The sequence below is a fragment of the Felis catus genome, chromosome B4 (genome assembly GCF_018350175.1).
Source record: "Felis catus isolate Fca126 chromosome B4, F.catus_Fca126_mat1.0, whole genome shotgun sequence".
Taxonomy (NCBI): Eukaryota; Metazoa; Chordata; class Mammalia; order Carnivora; family Felidae; genus Felis; species Felis catus.
In genome coordinates, this window is record NC_058374.1 from 49900966 (window position 1) to 49914453 (window position 13488).

A 13488-nucleotide genomic window follows, 5' to 3' on the forward strand; every position below is an offset into this window, starting at 1 on the left:
GTGCCTGGATGGAGCAGTAGGTTAAGCATCTGACTCTTGGTTTCGGTTCAGGTCGTGATCTCAGTTTCGTTTGTGAGATCGAGCCCCACGTCTGGCTCTGTGCTCTCTCTGCCCCTCTCTGGCTCATGCTTGTGCTCTCTCTCTCTCAAACTAAATAAATAAATAAACTTAAAAAAATGCTTAAAAAAAAAAGGAGGGATAAGGATTATATCACCAACCTGGTAGGGGAAGTCCAGTCAAAAGCAATCAATTTCCAACCTGGACTTCATTAGAAAATCCTTCACTCAATGGGGAGAAATTCAGCTTTTAGGTTGTTTTACACCTCAGTTGATTACTGGGCAAACAAGATATACTTAGAGTAGGCTGCCTTACTGTGGTGGAAGTAAAAATTCTGGAAGGAAGACTGTTCTGGATAATTGTGGAAAGTGGAAAAGTGTTCTTGTCCTTCTAAAGGCAGGGGATTTATTAATTTTTCTTTAATTTCACATTTCTTTGGTATTTCACAGGTTCTAGGCAAAACCACTCTTTCAAAATTGTGAGTCAGACCAACAAGTTTGCTTCTCTCATCATCCTTACTTTTTGGTTAAGGAGAAAGACAATCACGCAAATAACCAAGGCAATGTGAGGAAATAACCTCTGCTATAAAGAGATTACAGTGGACTGTTGGGACAGAGTAGACACTTTCCCATATAGAATGAATTATTTGACAGTTTTATTTTTTCTCCCTCCCTTTCTCTTGCTGTCCTTTTCTTCTTTCCTTTCTTCACACATTTTATTGAGCCGATACTATATGCCAGGCATGTCTGGTTCATCTTTTAGTACTTCCCTGCCCCCACCTAAAATAACAAGTATAGTGCTTTGCACCTAACAGGCACTCAGTAAGTTGTTTGGAAGATACAGTCGTTCACAAACTTAGATTCTATTAAATGAGGCACATAATATGTCCAAAGAAAGGAAAGACAAAAATTGAGCATAATTAACACAGACACAGGTTAAAATTAGATGACAGTGAGCCTTATTGGCACAAATAATGACTATATCAATATGGCACTTGAAATAGCAGGACTGTGTCACTTATCTCACTTTTGTGTCTCATCTGTCTTATGAATTTGGAGAAAGCAAGGCATTTTGCCAAATTTAGAAGCAATTCAAATTTTACGTATTGAGAGTTTCGACTGAAACTTGTGTATGTCTGTATTTGAGCTCTGATTGCTGGCAAGATAAAATTTCCCAGTTAAAGGAAAATCAGTTCTTAAGACTTGAGAGAAGGAGGAAGAAAGCTGGGGTGGGGGGAGGGGAGAGGGAAGGAGGAGGGGAGAGGGAAGGAGGAGGGGAGAGGGAGGGAGGAGGGGAGAGGGAGCGCGCGCCAATGTGCGGAGTTAACTGTAAAGAATCAGAAACAGATGGACTGATGTCTTAAGAGGTGGAAGGGAAAACAAAGGGAAAACAGTGATTGGCAGAATGCAATTTGGAGGTTGTTGCCTTTGATCAAAGAGCCTTAGTGTGTTGGGTGACTAACAAGCTTAGGCCGATTTCCCCTGGTAAAGAAGCTTTGGATGACATAAGCCAAACATTTTTCCTCTTAATTCTCCTGGTAATAGCAATTTATCTTTTTCAAGCAGTGGTGGAAACGGAGGAATGTACATGAATGCAGATGCCAGACCTCTCTGCCCACCTCCTATGTAAATGTTATAATAGGATTTACCTGACTTAGCCGTACAGTATAGTGGAGGTGCCCAGAATTCATTTTGCTTCCCATCCCTGCTCACGGAGACTACTACATAGGTTTGTAAAAAAGATCAGTATTAAGCAGAGAAAGTTACAGCCACACTAACGCTTTTGGAAAGTATGTGGGTTTACCATAAAATACAAACCAATCCAAAATCCTAGTAAGAAAGTTATGGATGTCTTAGGGTGGCAGATGTTGGAACCGGTATTCTCTTGCATTTCAACATTCGTGAATACATTCCCTCAACCTAAGGCATATAAACACACATTCATGAAAGAACCCACACGACTTTTTATTTTTAGGAGATTACATAAAATATTTATGTCCCACTGTCCTCCTAACCAATTACTTTCCCTTAGAAAAAAAAAATAGTACGTATGAGATGTGATTAAAAATTTACCTTGTAACAAATAACTGGCAATTAACTAATTCATTTCCACATTTCTTCATTCTCAGTTACAGTCAGGATGATTTACTATCACTTTGGAACCTTTCAAACTGGAAATACACCATATCAATGGTGGCAGGCAAGTCAAAACACAGTGTAGATTTCGTATCAATCAGAATGTCAAATGATCTCATTAGAGTTTCAGGTCTATATGTGGGTGCATGTCAACGACTCCGCTTTTCCTGCATGAAAGTTTAGCAAAGATTAAGTCATCTACCAGCGACAGTTGGCTAAGGCAGCTGAGTGGAAGCTTTGATGAAATGTGTCAGTCATTTACCAGCAACCCTGCCTTCGCCAGTAGGCTATCAGGAGTAACCGCTGTCACTGAGCTACTGCCAATGTGGCTGGAATTCTTTTGACAGAATATTCCTACTCTAAATTCTGTCTTTAACTTGTTTGTGAACCTTTTATGCCTGTGACTGTATTTACGATTAACATTCACTTTCTGAACCTCGTAGCCTGGAATTATCATTTCCCTTTTGAAAATAGTTTTGGGGAGTAATGAATGGAAGTGATAGACTTGAGAATTTCTGTTCAGAAATTGTACAAAGGTAGCGCACAACCAAACAATGAATGCCACATACTATCCTAATTATGTAATACTTTGTTCCAAGTTTTACTTCAAATTAACTACAAGTTTACTTAGCTCAATTCGGAGAGTCAAATATTGTTTCTGGGCTTGTCCCTCTCATAAGCCCCAAGCAAATCCAAATGTCTAGAGATGCCAGTACTCAGCATAAACTCTAAACATCTGCTTGTGGTGTATTTATGTAAAGTAGAAAAATCTTGGCCTTGCAAGGGTCTGAGTAGCAGATCACTCTAGGAAATATTCCAACTATTTCAGATCCCGAGCTTTTGAGATATTGCTGCTTCTCTTTTTCTGAGGAATCGGTAGTAATCAGATCCTAACAAAATTTGGAGTCTCTGAGCATATGTACACAAATATTACATAAAACGATAAGCAAATCCAGCACATAAGAAAATGAACTTGAACTAATGGCCATCTCTTATAAAAACAGTGGGTTTTACCCAATCTTTCACTATTTTTCTTAAATTAAAAGAAGCTACTTTATTTAAAGTATTTACATCTTGTAGAAAAAAAAAATCAGCAGAAGGTCCATGACTTCTGTTTGAAAGTGTCTTGTGGAATTCTTAGCCATACAATACCAATTTTAACTAGCAACTCGGTAATTACTGAGTAGACTGACCTTTTATAGTGAAATATATTAGCCTGGGCATCATTACCACCAGTTGGAAGCAGAGGGCCTTCTAGTTCAAAACTAGCCTCTCAAATCAGCTTGTGTGTGTTTCAAAAATTGAATATTCATTTTACGATGTTACATATTGATTTAAGACTTTAGTGAAAGACGTATGTTAAGGAAATGGAATCAAATGGTGAAACATTATTAAATATTTCTAAATATTAAGGAACTTTATTTTGGGTTAATTCTTTCAGGAGAAAATTTTACTTAAAAGGAATCTGAGTTGTGTTTTGAGATCTTGAAAACTTTTAGTAGGTGAATAATCAAGTGGCATTGATTTGAGGGTGAAAAAGACATGTCAACAGATAATTACAATAAAATGTTATAAGTGCTATTATAAGGATTTGTGCCAAGTCCTCTGAGAGGACTCCTCCCCTTCCATATGGGAATTTTGGCAATGACAGAATCAGGGTGTGGGTGAATTTACTGAAGTGATTGCAATCAGGTCAGAGAATTAAAGAACTCTTGAAGTAGAGACTTAAAACAGTCTTCCTACTGATGGTATGTTGAATATGAAGGAAATAATGTTAAATAGGATAAAAAAGGACAGTATTAAGATTATCTAAGAACTCACTGTGGCATTCTAATTGAAATTAAAATTCCACCTAAAATTGACTACCGTTATAATGCTTAAAATTTACGTAGCACTTTGTGCTTTACAGAGTAATTTCTCATTGTATTAGCATTTGCCTTAAAAAGTAATTCAATATTTAATATATTCATTCATATACCATTCATTCACTCAAAAAATACGCTCTGTGCCAGATACCGTATCAGGAGTTGATAATTCCAAGATGAATAAGAAACAGCTCCTATGTTTATAGAATTGTGTTCTTGCTATACGGTGAACATCTTTGAAGGGAAAGGTATTTATAGCATATAGGTACTCACTAAATGTTTTCTGAATGAATAAATAAATGCGTGTTTTGGTCAAGTTGGCAAATAAAGGATTCTTTTACCAAATAGAAGTTTGGGTATGATAAATCCATAGGTGCTGGGGTCAGAAGCCCTGGTTTTAAGTTTTAGCTTAGATATATAATATGATACTGAAAATTCACTTAACTTTTTCCAGTCTCAATTTTTCTCACCGTGGGCATAAGGTATCTTTCTTATAAGGTTGCTATTAGGATGGATGTGAAAGTGCTTTCTAATCTGAAATACTATTTAGATGTTAGTCATTATTACAAATATGATCCCAATATTCCTCATTATACAGCAACATTTAAAGGTAAGTGGCTCTGTCAGGAACAAAGCACCGTAGCCTTTCCAGAATGGGTAAATCAAGAGTGCTAGTCATGGCAAAATGCCAGCTACCCTGAGGGAAATTACATCAGTGATTTGAATCAGAGGTCAAGACAGAAGTCTCTGTATAGTTGGATAGACCAAAGAAGACTTGAAGTGTTGTGGCTTGGAGGCAGTGCAGATCCCAAGCAGTTGTAAGAATCCCCAAGGTACGGGGTTCTGAATCTGACCAGCAACAAATAAACTTGTTCCAAGGTCAATGAACGGTCCTAGCAGTCACCATGCAGGCATCTGAATCTTGGTTCTGGTGTTCTGACAATAGTTGGAGTTTCACTGAATGGGAGCTAAGGAACAGGATGAGTTTGTAGATAAAGGGTTATCATGGTTGTTGCTAAAAACATGTGAAGACAGAAGCAATTGATTTGAGGTAGGGCACATAGACAAAGGGCTGGGTGACAAAGATGATAATTATGATACTATTACTACAACTACCATTACCAACAGCACCAATAACTATATGTTGACAGTTTACCAAGTATTCCCCATTATCTCTGTTAATACTCACTAAAAAGTTGTAAAGCACTTACTCCATTTTACAGATAAAAAGTATACATTCAGTTAAATCTAGTCACTAGTCTAAGGCCATGATTACAAATAAATTGACTTAGCTCCTGTAAAATCCACATCCTCTGTCACTTTGTACAAGATGATTAACCCTTTAGTCAGCGTCCCAGGATAGCAGGGTGCTGTGCAGAGTGGACTGGGGGGCAGAAATTGTTTCTGGGTAATCAACAGCATTTGCTACAGGATGCTTTGAATTGTTGTTTTGCACGTGTGTGTTTTCTTCCTTATGAAGTGAATACTCCTTTTTTTTTTTTATTTTTTTTTTTCAACGTTTATTTACTTTTGGGACAGAGAGAGACAGAGCATGAACGGGGGAGGGGCAGAGAGAGAGGGAGACACAGAATCGGAAACAGGCTCCAGGGTCCGAGCCATCAGCCCAGAGCCTGACGCGGGGCTCGAACTCCCGGACCGCGAGATCGTGACCTGGCTGAAGTCGGACGCTTAACCGACTGCGCCACCCAGGCGCCCCATGAAGTGAACACTCCTTAAGAGCAATAAACATGATCTTATTATTCTCCCTTTTCATTGATACAGCTCCAAGGGCAGTATTTGTACCTGGTAGACTAGATAAATACATTTTAGTAATTATTAGTACTATAATAAAAGTATCTACTAAGATTTGCTTTCCATTCAAATAGCTTATTCATGAATGGCTGTCATCCCTTCTCTCTCTAACAGATATATGCAGGTTTCATTACAAAGCTCATTTCTTTTCCATGCTGCTAGATTCCTCTGCTGTATCCTATGACCAGCACATCATGGCAAAACTCTTCAGGCATGGAAGTTCCTGAGCATGGCTCCTTGCCGACTTGTCACCCAGGACCATGATCCTCTTTTCTCTCGAATTAGCACATGGCGCCTCTAATCTGCAATTCACTATCCCATTTCTTTTTCTTGTTACCTTCCCCACTCTTCATATTCTTCAAACTTTATATTTCAAAACTAAATATTTAGCTTATTAAAGAAAGGAGAGACTGGAGGCAAAATAAAGTAGGTTAAAGTGGAATGAGTGAAGTGAAATAAATTAAATAATTGTTAGATTTTAAAGCATTGCATGTATTTAAAATTAGATTGCATGTCTCATCTCTAATGACTAGACTATAAACTTATTCACAGAATAGAAGCTTAGGTGAGACCAGAATGTGGGAGCAACCCCTATTTTGCTGTTTATGAAGCTACATAGTGTAAGATCTGTCTGGCTCTCCAGTCATACAGAATCGTTCTCTCCTGGCCTAATCAAGTAGGCCAGGAGAGAAACCAAATCGGATGGGATTCAAATGGTGGCCAGCTGAGATCGACCATGCTGAGACTGAAGAATGCAAAAAAGCCTTACTCAGTAGTTCTCAACCAGCAGGTTCTAACAGAAAGCATCTTGGGAGATTTTTAACCTATCTGGGCCCACTTTTCCTTTCTCTAATGAGTTATCAGGATGTCTAGCGGGGCAATGGGCATGTAAGATTTGAAAAAGCTTCCTGGTTGGTCCAACTCCTATCTTTGTTCTGAAAATTGCTGGCCTAGTGGTTAAGAACATCATCTTTAGATTCAGTCACTTCTCGATTCAACCAGTTGCTAGATCTGTGACTTTGGATGAACTGCATAACCTCTCTGATCATCTCGTTCTCTCATTTGCAAAAGTTTAGTTAATAATTTCTGCAATACTTAGACAAAATTTGATGAAATATGTACTAGGCCTGTCTGGTAAAAATCAAAGAACACTGATAAAAGAAACTAAAGAAAACCTGAATAAGAGGAAAGATATATCACATTTATAGATTGGAAGATTTAATGTAGTTAGGAGTAATTCTCCTTAAATTGATATATAGAGTCAATCCAATGTTAATAAAAAGCTTACTGTATGATTTTTATAGAAAATGACAAATTGATTCTAAAATTTATAAGGAGATGCAAAAGATCTGGACTAGATAAAAACAATTTTGAAAAACAGAAAGGAAGACAGACAACTTCCACCACATGATTTTAAGACTTACTATAAAACTGTAGTAATCCGTACACTGTGATATTGGTGTAAGGATAGATATATAGATCAATGGAGCAACATAGAGTCCAGACATATATTGTCAATTGATTTTTGACAAAGGTGCCAAGATAATTCAAGGGAGAAAAAAAATCAGTCTTTTTAACAAATGGTGCTGGAAAGAGTGGTTATCTGTATGGAGAGAAAAATGAAGCTCCTCCCTTATTTTGCAACATATACTGAAATAAACTGGAGATGGAGCATAGATCTAAAGACAAGTAATAAAACTATAAAACACCTAGAGGAAAACATACAAAAAAATCTTTTAAGCATTGAGTAGACAAAGATTTCTTAGGACACAAAAAACATACCAGAAAATATATAATAAATTGGACTGCATCAAAATTAAAAGTTTCTGCTCTTCAAAAGACATCACTGAGTGAATGAAAAGGAAAATAACAAAAGAAGGAAAAATATTTGCAATTTCTAACAAAGAACTAGAATCCAGAATAGATTGATTACTCTTATAACTCACTAAGAGACAAACAACCCTTCAAAATGAGCAAAGACTTGAACAAATGTTTTTTTTAAAGAAGATATATAATGGTTAATAAACACATGCAAATATACTGGACATCATTATTTATTAGGGAAATTCAAATTAAAACCGAAATTAATATGATTTCACACCCATCTGAGTGGTTAAAATGAAAAAGACTGATAATTCCTAGTGTTGGTAACGATGTGCAGCAACAGAAAAAACAAAAACAGAAAATGAAAACAAAGAAAACCTCAAAAACCCCAACCTGTTTTGTGGGAATGTAAAATGGTACAACCACTTTGGAAAACAGTTTGACAGTTTTGTATAAAGTTAAATATACACTAACCATATACCCTAAAATACCACACCTTAGGTATATGTCCAAGAGAAATAAAAACAGATGTCCACAAAATGTTCATACACATGTGCTCCTAAAAACCTTTTTTGGTAATAGCCCTCACCTGGGAAAAAACTCGAATATCTATCCACAGATAAATGAAAAAAATAATTGTGTTATAGCCATACAATGAGCAAGTACCCAACAGGTGAAAGGAATAAACTACTCATACAGCAACACTGATGACTCTTAAAAATAATACTGAGAAAAAGAAAACAGACACAAAAGAGTTTGGAATTGTATAATTCCGTTTAAGTGAAATTCTAGAACCAGCAAACGTAATCTATGTGACAGAAATCAGATCAGCGATTGCCTGGATGTGAAATTGAGTTAAGCGGGGTCCAAGGGAATATTTTGAAATGTTTTATACTTTGATTTAGATGGTGGCCACCTGATGCATTCATTTATCAACACTCATCAAACTCTACACTTAAAATGAATACATATTATTGTTTGAAATTATCTCTCAATATAGTTAACTTCAAAAAAATCCTACCTCTTATAACTGCTGTGAGATAATAATTATACACACATGCAGTATAAGTATATATTATATAAATATATAGCAAGTGTCTTGCATATAGTAACAAAATACAAATAAATAAATGAAATGTGTATTTTGTCATTTCTTACGGTTATCATTAGGGCACTTTGAATGAAATACAGGAATATGAGCAATGATCATTATAAAATGCCAGCAATTATGGACAGACTTTGGTTAAAACAAACAAACCCCCAAATAAATGAACAAACATATATTTTGTTAGCATAACAATACTTAAGTTCTTCACAGAAAGCTGGTCAACATTAGCAAAAAAAGAGGTTTATCCGTCCTTTTTAAATTTTATTTTATTCCAGTGTAGTTAACATACAGTGTTATATTAGTTTCAGATGTGCAATATAGTGAATCAACAATTCCATATATTACCCCATGCTCATCACAATCGCACTCCTTAATCCCAATGGCCTAATTAACCCATCTCCCCCCCTACCTCCCCTCTGGTAACCATCATTTTGTTCTCTATAGTTGAGAGCCAGTTTCTTAGTTTGTCTCTCTTTTTTCATTTGCTCATTTGTTTTATTTCTTAAATTCCACATATGAGGGAAATCTTATGGTATTTGTCTTTGACTGATTTATTTCACTTAGCATTGTAATCTCTAGATCCATCCATGTTGTTGCAAATGGCAAGATTTCATTCTTTTTTATGGCTGAATAATATTCCATGTTTTTCCGTGTGTGTGTGTGTGTGTGTGTGTGTGTGTGTGTGTGTGTGTGTGTACATATCACATCTTCTTTATCCATTCATCTATTGATAGATTCTTGGGCTGCTTCTATATCTTGGCTATTATAAGTAATGCTGCTATAAATATAGGGTACATGTATCCCTTTGAATTAGTGGGTTTTTTTCCTTTATCCTTTTCTTTTTTCCTTCCTTCCTTCCTTCCTTCTTTCCTTCCTTCCATTAAATACCCAGGAGTATGATTACCAGATCATAGAGTAGTATTGTTTTTAGCTTTTTGAGAGATCTCCATATTATTTCCCACAGTGGCTGTACCAGTTTGCACTTCTACCAATAGTGTAAGAGGGTTCCTTTTTCTCTACATCCTTGCCAACACTTACTGTTTCTTGTATTTTTTATTTTAGCCTTTCTGACAGGTGTGAGGTGATATCTCATTATAGTTTGGAGATAAATAAAATAGCTTTTATTTCCCTTGCCTCAAGAAACATATCCAGAAAAATGTTGTGTATGGCCAATGTCAGAGACATTTTTGCCTATGCTCTCTTCTAGGCTTTTCATGGTTGCAGGTCTCAGATTTAGGTCTTTAATCCATTCTGAATTTATTTTTGTGTAGGGTGTAAGAAAGTGGGTCAGTTTCATTGTTTTGCGTGTTGCTGACCAGTTTTCCCAACACCATTTATTTAAAACTATCTTTTTTCCATTGAATATTCTTTCCTGCTTTGTCAAAGATTAATTGACTATATTACTTTTCCTTTAGATGCTTCATTTTGAAGAATCTGGAAGACATCCTTTACTATGTATTGGTGCCATATCCATACTATGAGTATGAGTATTATGACCTCAGGTACAGAGGTATTACCAAAATGGAGGTAGAAACTTGGGAGTGGGCCAGTGGTAAGAAGTGATGCTGGACAGCTTTCTGAGGCAGACTTGGAATGAATTAGAAGGCAATCCATCCAGAAAAATAGCATTATGGATTCCTACCATCTTCTGGGTTCTAAATGTTTATGATAGGCTAACAATGACATTGTTCTGAATCTGGTAATAGACTTGACTCATGTGCCTTTCCAAGTACTTACTGAGGTCTTACACTTAGGTAAAGAACAAAACTCTACAAAATGTTTATAGGGTTGGATGACTTGAAAAATATTTGTAGTTTTTGTAATTCAATGTTTGATATATTTTCAGTATTAATTTTTCTAGTTAAAGTCATATAATCAATCAACCACACACCAACCAACCACACCATAAAAACTAGATGCTATCTTACATTGCAAAGATAATAGTCTCTGAACTAAAATGGTGAGGTAGGGACTGGGGAGGTTGTGGAGATTTCATTAGGAGCCTGATCAGGTTAGTGAAGAACATCAAAAGTATACTGACTGAAGAATGAATGCGAAGAGAAAATGGTTAAATATTTGAAAGTTTGTCATGTAGAAAAGAATACAGAATTTTTCTTTGCAGCCCTCATGCTAGAAACAAAGCCAATGGGTAGAAATTACAGTGTGGGAGGTTTGGGCTTAACCCATTATGTTATATGGGTTTTCAGATGTTTTGCTTCTGCTGGAGTATTTCTGGGGAAGAGGGAGAACTCACCTCACCATAGGGTAGCTCAATCTTCAATGAATGGGTCTCATTATTAACAGGGAGTACTGGTTCATAGTTAAGAGAGTAGACTGTAGAGTTTGAATTCTGTCTCTGCCATGTACTGCTAGCTACATGACTTCGGACATGTTGCTTAACCTGAAGTTTATTTCCCCCAACTTTCGAATTGCACTTACCTTATAATATTTTTGTGAAGAACTAATTCACAGATGGTACTTAGAACAGGATCTAGCTCTTAGTAAATGTATGTTAAATGGTAGCTACTAGTTACAATTATTACCTTTCTGGGGACCTGAGGTGGAGATTTCTGTGTGAAGTAGGAGGCTGGACAAGATGATCTCTACAATTTCTTCCAATCCTGTATTTCATAGATTCACCATAGTGAGGAAACAACCTTCTTTTTAGAGGTTTATAGATCATTGGAAAGTGACATCCGGCCTTGAAATGGAATTCTCTTCCATGAAGATTTTGAAATCATAAGTCTCACGTGGGTGTGATTTCACATGACTCTTCAGGCTGAAATACTTACAGATGAGGTTGGCTTTTCTTTCCAACAAGTCCTTTATCCATTGTTCCTGGGTTACTTTTCATGTGTGCTATTCTCAGTGAGAAAAAGAGTGGGACACAGTACCTTTTTGTTGTTGTTGTTTCCCAAGCATTGTACAAAAAAGCATAGCTACATGCTATGACAGTTTATTAGAATATATTGACTAACAGTCTAAAGAAATCTCCACTCAACTATGACTTAGTAAATACTTGTAGGATGCATGCTGACATGAGCATTGTGCAAAGCATTGGAAACCTACTCCTCATTTAAAGTCTGAGTTAAATACTAAAAACAAAACAAAACCAAACCAAATCCAGAAATGTATCATTACCCATTGTTGTATAACAAAGCACCCTCAAATTAATGATTTGTTTTGTACTCAGTCAGGCAGTTCTTCTCATGTCAGTTGGGGTTAGCTTTATCTTGGCTAGGAAGCTCTGCTTCTGGATGCAGTTGGACTGTCGACAGGAGTTATGGGTGACAGTGTCACATATCTCTCATTTTACGTCAGACCAGCCTGGGCTTTCAGCTCTGCAGAATCAGAGGTTCATGAGAAGGACCTCCAGAGCCTAGGCTTAGAACTGGCACATCATCCTTTTCACCAGACTCTGTTGACCAAATCAAATCACAAGCCCGGCCCAGATTCAAGACATGGAGAAACAGATTCCACCACTTCATGGGAAGATCTGCAAATTCCCATCGCAAAGGGCATAGATACGAGCGAAGCCAATGATTGGGGCCATCAGTACATTCGGTCCACCAGAAGATGCCATCATCAAATAGATAAGAAATGCTCATATAACATGACCTGTTATAGAGCCAGACACTGCAAGACATTGTAAGAGATTAGCCATACTCACTGTACAAAGCTTCTCGGAAGCAATGGAAAGGTAAGTCACACTGGGGCTCTTCCAGTCTGATTGTTTTTTTACTCATACAGTGCTTCTGAGAGATGTCCAAGAAGCTGAGAAATATATAAAAATTTTAAAACAGCAGATGATATCAACTGTAGAATTATAGTGCCCAGAGTAATTTAACCGGAGGTGCCAGAGTAAATAGCCAGCAATGTGAATGTTCTAGAGGTGTGCCGATTAATTATATAGCGTGAGAACCAGGGACCTCTGTTTACAGACAAGGAGTTAAACTCTCACAGCAGCACTAGAGAAGACTTTTGAATTAATGGCTAATTTCAAACAAAGCATTTAATGTCACCACTTGAAATGTTTCAGTAATAATTCAAATGGTTTAATTCTAAGCCACTTATGATTAAATTTCAAATATGCTAAGGTATTATTAGACATTTATGGGAAAAATCATTTTTCCCCTGCAAATTAAATGTTCTTCTGTGACAACGATTCAAGTTATGATGGGGGGGTTCTTGTTTCCTTTTAATTATAGCCCAAACACTTACATGGATAAAGCGGCAGGACGATCACTATTTCATTTCGGAGCCATTATTACTGAAATGCAAAATATCTCAATATCTCTCCCTCTCCCCCTCCCCCTCGGTTTTCTTTTTAATCCCATAAAAGCATCTGTCTTTGATTTCAAGTGGAGTACCTGCTGTGCAGGATGCAATGCAAATCCAATTTGTGTGTAACACAACCAAATGGGCTGGAATGAACTCTGCATTTTAAAGATGTTTTTGTTTAATCATTGCCATCACTCGCCTTTAATGAATGCATAATCAAGTTAAACTTCAGGCAAGAAATGGAATGGCTCTTCTTAAAACAGAGAAAGCAAATTCCTGTGATAGCCCTCCTTGCTGATCTGCCTCCTATTCCTGTGTCGGCAGGAAAAAAAAAAATAAGGAAAGATCTTCAAATGCATATGATGGCGCACTGTGGAGAACCATGGCGTGAGCGGCAGCGCCGCTC